Source organism: Pyxicephalus adspersus, chromosome 1 (assembly GCF_032062135.1).
Source record: "Pyxicephalus adspersus chromosome 1, UCB_Pads_2.0, whole genome shotgun sequence".
NCBI lineage: Eukaryota > Metazoa > Chordata > Amphibia > Anura > Pyxicephalidae > Pyxicephalus > Pyxicephalus adspersus.
The window spans coordinates 165,203,317-165,210,372 of record NC_092858.1 but is presented as its reverse complement, the minus strand read 5'-3'; positions in this window follow the sequence as shown (position 1 = coordinate 165,210,372).

The window sequence follows — 7,056 nt, the reverse complement described above, 5'->3', positions numbered from 1 at the left end:
TGTCCCTTTTGAGGGACAGCTAGGGACATGACTATGGACTTTGTACAGAGATATGTAATATGTTGGCACTATATAAATACTGGATATTAATAATAAATGCATATGGGGTGTACAAAGCTCTGTGATAAAGCTGCATTTCTCAGGTCATTAAGGAATTTGCTAGAGCTGATTTCTGAATAAAAATTTCAAGGATCACATATTGGAAAGCTCATGTGTACCTGGCCATAAAGTATGATAGAAAGTTTAATTACTGGGTGTTTTCTAAAATTCTGACACCTCCCTAATACCATCGGAAAATATTCCACTACATACATGTCAGCTGTCTATCTGCTGCTGATCTGAAAATATAATTGTCTTTTTTTATTCCTAAATGTCTCTGCAAACACCTCCCTCCTGCATGACAATATCTAATTGTGCATCATCCTGATTGAAAAGCAGAGCTCAGCCAGAAGATTCAGAGACGTGTCATTAAGGACATTAGCGGGTGTGGTGTTTTTCCATTCAGGTCCAACCATAAACATTCACAGCGCAATTATGTGTCGAGTGGGTTTTATCTGCTCTATTCCGCTTATCTGGGATATATTGGGAAGACATTCTTGGAATACAGAAGAGCAACTCAAAGAAACAAACAAGGCTGACTGCCATCTCCTATCACCCAGTCTAAAAATAATAAGAAGTTTTCATCTGCAAAGGGATCAAACCACAAAGCACAAGTTTAGGGCCCTTTTTCAGGGGTGGGAAGAAATTGTAGGTGGGTGGTGGCCCCTGTATTGTGACCAAACTCTTTAATAACCACCCAAAAACAGCCAGCTGGGTGCTGAAAAGTGCCGGGTGGTGTGCCCAGCTATAAGGGCCTGGGGAAAACCCTGCCGGGTATGGTGGGCACATGTAAGCTCCCAGGATGCATTGCAGTGATTGGCTGCTAGCCTAGATGCCGTCACATCAAAAAGGTGGTGGCTATATTACCTCCTGCAAGTTTCAATGCCTGCCAACACAAACAAGTATTTTGCAGTGCCTTGGAGAGGAGTGGTTGGAGAATTCTGAAAGAGAATAACTGGGCCCAGATTTGGCCATCACTTTTCCCCTTAATGTGCAAGGTGTGTTATGATATCTTTGGGAATAATCCTTTAAAAAGAAGGTTTGACTATTGTTGGTGTCCATTATATCAGCTGTTATCAGAATAAGAGTTACACTTTAAATTTCTCAACTTGTTGTGCAAAGATTGCGATGGAGCGCGATGGTGTTCCCAGACGCTATCAGCACAGCCTGGCCCCCGTGGCTGAGAAGGGTCTATTTTTACTCCAATGAATTTCATTCCGTGACTTTGATCTGTCTCCCTCCAGACAGGAGTGTCTCCGTATATGGATCCGCCTGATGTCAGACTGACCACAACCTGCATACTTCTACAGAGATAGCAACAGATTAAGAGAAATGCCTATGATATCATTGGGGGGCTCTCTATCCCAACCGGTGTCAATAAACAACTACGTCAAGGTGAGTACTGGATGGCCCTTCTACCCAAAAGGATGGTTTACAATAATATACCAAGACGTCATTCTGGCCATTGATTCTGCACACAGAATCAGAATAAAGAGAACCAGTCTAAATGAGCCAACACACAAATCTGAATATAGAGAGAACCAAACAGTGAGACCGAATAAAAGAACAAATGGGAGCACCGGAAATCAAAAACCGCTGTCTTGTCAACTTCCTGGTATTGGGCAGCGAGTGAGTGTATTCATAATATATGTGCTAAAAGACCGCATGAAAACCTTAGGTGACCTCTTGTTGTCAAATGAAGATTTAAAATCATGGTATTTAAGACCTAAACACAGATGAAAATAAAACATGTCAGCAAGACACCTTCACTATAATTATACAGACATATTATTACAATTCCTATATGAACCTACTGTTATTATTCTTAAAGAGACCTTGTCAGCAACATAGAAGACCACAGAGATTGCAAGTGTTTTACACAATTTATTGTATTGTTTTCCTTTCTATAATTTTTTATTCATGTGCAAGGAGTTTTTAAATTTGGAAGACCAGCTACCTTATGAATGTCAATTCCCTATCACTGGTGACTTAAACTTTGGACATCTTAGCCCTCTGTTCTCTTAAATACCCCCGATGCTGACCCAACCAAAGAAAGAAACACATAGGAATCATATTAAATGACCACTGTGGGTCCACTGACAACACATTCATGATAGCAGCACAAAGCAGAATTCTGAAGCCTTTTGGATGTGTGCAAAGGAAACCTTTTATAGGAAACCAACATATTTAAAATATATGAAATGCCCAAATCTTTTTATGGGAAGTTTTGTTTCTTAAAATGAAGGGTCACTTTAAGGTGACTATATTCACACACAATATTATAGATCTCTATTAGGTGTAATTGGTGCAGAATGTTTGCATGAATGTAATCCCTATTTTACGTAAAGCATTGCGTAAAATGTTGGTGCTATATAAATCCTGTTTATTAATAATAATAATGTACCAGTGTTCCATATAACATTAAAGGTTTGCTGCACCGATTTCTATGCTTTTGTTCAGAAAAAAATATGAAAAAATTGGCACCAACAAAAATTGGGTTTCATATTTACCACAATATTAAACAGTTATAAAATGTAAACAAATTATTGTAAATAATTTAAGATCGCAAGAGCATTATCATTACAAAAAACAACTTTAATATTGTGGTATATATGGAATCCAATTTTTGTTGCAGTCAATTCTTTTTTTACAACTTATGTAAGGGGTGAATACCACAATAAACAAAAAAGGTTATTTTTATCCTACGCACCATTTGTTCTTTGAACTTTAAATATGATTTTACTCGTTTTCAAGGGTAAATAAAAAGTTGCACACGCACCTTAAAATGTCAGACAAGCCAAACCCTATCAACACCTTATGCTACACATGCACAAATAGCCTGCATTGCACTTTGATTTAAAGCAGAACTCTAATAAAAAATGTAAATAAATGAGTGGGAGGGGAAATTTTACCTTAGCTAAAATTACAAGAGGGGGAGAAAGCTGGGGGTGCAGATGTCCAGTGTAGCAAAGAATATTTGTCATATACAGAGAATGGAGGAGGCTAAGTAGAGATCATTGCAGACATGGAAAATATTGTTACCTTTCTTCTGCTATGCAGCCAGAGAACTCAGCAGGACATTGTGGACATCATATTACAGGTACAAAAAGTCTTCTATGTGTGTTTGAACTGTAATTGCAGATAAATCCACCAATCTCCTTTATTACTATGACTGTTATATGCACACCATATTATTTTATGGGTATTCTCTTAAGACGGTTTATAAATGAATCACCTCAATCCGACCCAGTCTATTTCTGTTTAACCATTATAAACAAGTAAAGCTGGTTCAAGCTGTTTCTACAAAGAATTGTTTCCATAAGTTGACAATAGAATTTATCGGCTCAGTAAGGCTAGAAGTGCAAACAGCTCTGAGATGGAGATCGACACAAAGGACTTTGGGAAACGATTCTGTATACACGGAATTATTGTGTAATTGGATGTCGCCACTTGGGGTGGCACTATTCAGAGTTAATTGCCAGGACAGATCAACTAGAAGGGAGGTATTTGGAGACAAGAGTGATAAAAGAGTGGAAAAATAAATATACAAGCCTTGTGACAAGGGTCATACACGTGTCAGCCGCCCATACACTAACTGCCATTCCATAACAATGCTGCAGAATCAATAATGGTTAACAATAAATCCTCTGCAGGATTTGAAGGAACGCCATGACAAATGTGCAGTTACTACACATTTTAGTCTTCCTAACAAGGACACAGTTACCGACCGTGATGGGGATTCTAGTCCAGAACCCTCTAAAACTTACAAAACCTTTGAAGTGGACATGGGTTTTATAGGTAAAAAGTAGACTTGTGATATGTCAGGGATTGATCCATGATCTGCACCTATAATAAATCCCCAAAATGGGCAGCATAGTGGCTCAGTGGTTAGCACTTTGGCCTTTGCAGCACTGGGTTCAAGGTTCAAATCTCTGCCAGGACACTATCAGCATGGAGATTGAGGTTCCCCCCATATTTGCGTGGGTTTCCTCCAAGTACTCCGGTTTCCTCCCACATTCGAAAAACGTGCAATTAGGTTAATGGCCTTCCCCCCAAAATTGACCTTAGACTGCATTTAGGACATATGACTATGGTAGTGACATTAGATTGTGAGCGAGTATGTGACATGACTATCGACTTTCTAAAGCGCTGTGTAATAATAATAATACCCCGAAATAATCTCTAAAGCTGAACTCCAAGCAGATTTTACTATCCATTGCCACTTTGTTGAAGTAATATTGTGATAGGTCACTTCTACTGCAAAATCCAGAAGCTGGTGCACAATTTTGAAAGCAGTGACGGGTGGTAACGTTGTTAATGCAGCTTCTTAAAGTAAAAATCGGAGATTCTCAATCAGGAATGCTCCACCGGTTACAAGGGGTTCCTCCAATGGTGGCTGATTGATTCCAATTTGATTGTTTGCCTTTCTGGAGTCAAAACACCAATTGGTAGAGCCAGCTGCAGGACTATATTCAGTTTTTCAGCTGTCCATAAAGGAGATATTTTAGCCACTACTGCAATGGGGGCATTTTATCCACTGGCCACCAACTTAAGAAGCCTTTTTCCCCCACTGACCTCCAATGAATTGATTTTAGCAGGGATTCCCTGAGCGTTGATAAATATTTTAGGGTTGCTTGGCAAAACAAAGGTTATGAAAGGCCGGTCTAAATGCTAAAAAAGAACTGATGTGTTCTTTATTTCCCTTTGGTCCACATTCAAGCTCACAAATTTACCTGGTAATCTTGCTGGCAAAGTCTGAAGTATTCCATTTTTTTTGATTGGGTGACAAAACTAAGCTTCTACTTCCCAATTTAGGAAAACATACTCGTAAAGTTTTTATATCTTGTGAATCAATGCTTACAATGCATCTTGTAGCTTTGTTGTCTCTTAAAGCCTGTATTGATACTACAGAAGGCCTAGAAACTCACATTGGTACACCAACCTTATTACCAAACAGCACAAGAGATTATGGAAATGTGTTCATCTAGAAAAGTAAAATGGATTATATGGGAACTCTATGAGAAACATTTAACTTCAATTTTAGAATGAATGGTATGGGTCATTGGTGCCCAAACTGCACTCTTTTGGTACTTGTGTGGTTCAGACATCAATGGTTCATAATGAGGGGGAAATAACAGATTTGTAAAGCTCTACAGATGAAGCAAACTTGTCTAGGACATGTTCCCAGTCTTTGGTGGTTCTCTGTAGTATGTCCAAAGATTCTATCGGTCTTTTTTTTGCATTGCATTACTAGGAAATATAGTATCGGACCCTGTATCCCTGCAGCAGACCAAGCTTGGAATACAGAATGGTAAAATCTCACTAACTGGAACATTTTTTGCTTATCTTGCACTAAGACTATAAATGTATAGTCATCTCCCACTGCGTCTAACTGAAGAGCTGAGCTTACCTAAAGAACATGTGCAGACCATATGGAAAAGGTGATCTCATCCCAGATCAAAGTAAAAGAGGAACTCAAGAATTCTGTGTGTCATTCCAGCCACTGAAGAACATGGCCAACTAATGGGATCCTTGATCATTCACTTCTTTGAAGTCAACTGCTCAACTCCAAATCCTTCCTCCACATCAAGGATGGAAAGTCTACGGTACACCGGCTGAGTCAAGCCAGGACATAAAGTTATATTCTTGCCTGGGGAATTGACAGGCCGTTTGATCTCTGAGAATTTAATTTCTAACCACAGTATAGTCTCAGTTAACATTGCAACTGCAATTAAAGAATAATTACTTCATTGTTTGTTTTTTTCCTCTAAGGGGAATTTTATGAAACGAAAATAGACATGGTATTGTTCTCCATCTTCCCACTTGCTGCAACATTTACAGGATAGATGTCAAAAGGTCCATGGGTGACAAACAAAAAGACACGTCATGGTGAAATGGCACAACGGGGCTTACCAATTTCCACAATGCAAGTGTAAATGTGCCCTATAGTTGTATACTCGAACCTTTAGAATGGAGACCAGTGACCTAGCGCTGCAGTCTGTAGCAAACTGACCATCCCATAGTCATAACATTGTCACTTTGCTGTAGGCCAGACGTCCAGTATGAAGCGACCGAAGGACTTCCTCACTTTATAAAAAGAATAGAGACTCAGAACCTATTGTGCCAAGTGACCACTGATTTAGGTTAACTTTTAGATAAGCAATGCTTTATTTTTGGGGTATGTCTTGTGTGTGAAAGGCGCCTGGCTAAAGGCAAACTTTAATAGACAACCACAACTATAAAATAAACTTATGGTGAGCCAACTAATCAACTTATAGCTGCATACAAAATACCTACAAGAGCCATTTTACACATTTTACAAATGATTTATATTTCTGTCTATCTGGTCCTGAGATTAACAAAGCCCTGATCTTTTGCTGCAGAGTTACTGTCACTTACAGGTTTACTCCATATTTCCATCCTGTAGGAAAGAAAAAGTTATATGAGAGAGGAAGAACACCGATGAGAGTACTATGTCACGCTGATTTTGTCTTACAGCATATTTCATATTAGCACATAAGAAGCAGCTCTCTGCTTTTCCCTGCAATTTTCTGTGCTCTACTCTTCAAATATTGTAAGAGGCTACATATAGTGCCGCATTATTGTATGTCTGTTGTATCTACCTGGAGCTCAGCTTATAATGAACCCATATAAAAGGCTGGTGCAATATAAACTGTCTTACCCATAATAAAGATTTCTTAATCTGTTCATCTAGTCTTGATGATCCAGGAAAGTTGCCTAACAGCTCAGCCAGCCCCTGGACCTCCCTACAGAACGCGCTGGCTATGATTTCCAGGATCCGTCTGTCTCTTAAACTCATTCTGCATTCTTCATCTCAGTTATCTCACATTTACCCCAGCAATTCCTGGTCATCGTTTCAGACCTGAACTGCTGTTCTAAGGTCACAGCAGATATATTTAGACAGAAATACAATTTTGCTTTACCGACGAAAAGTAA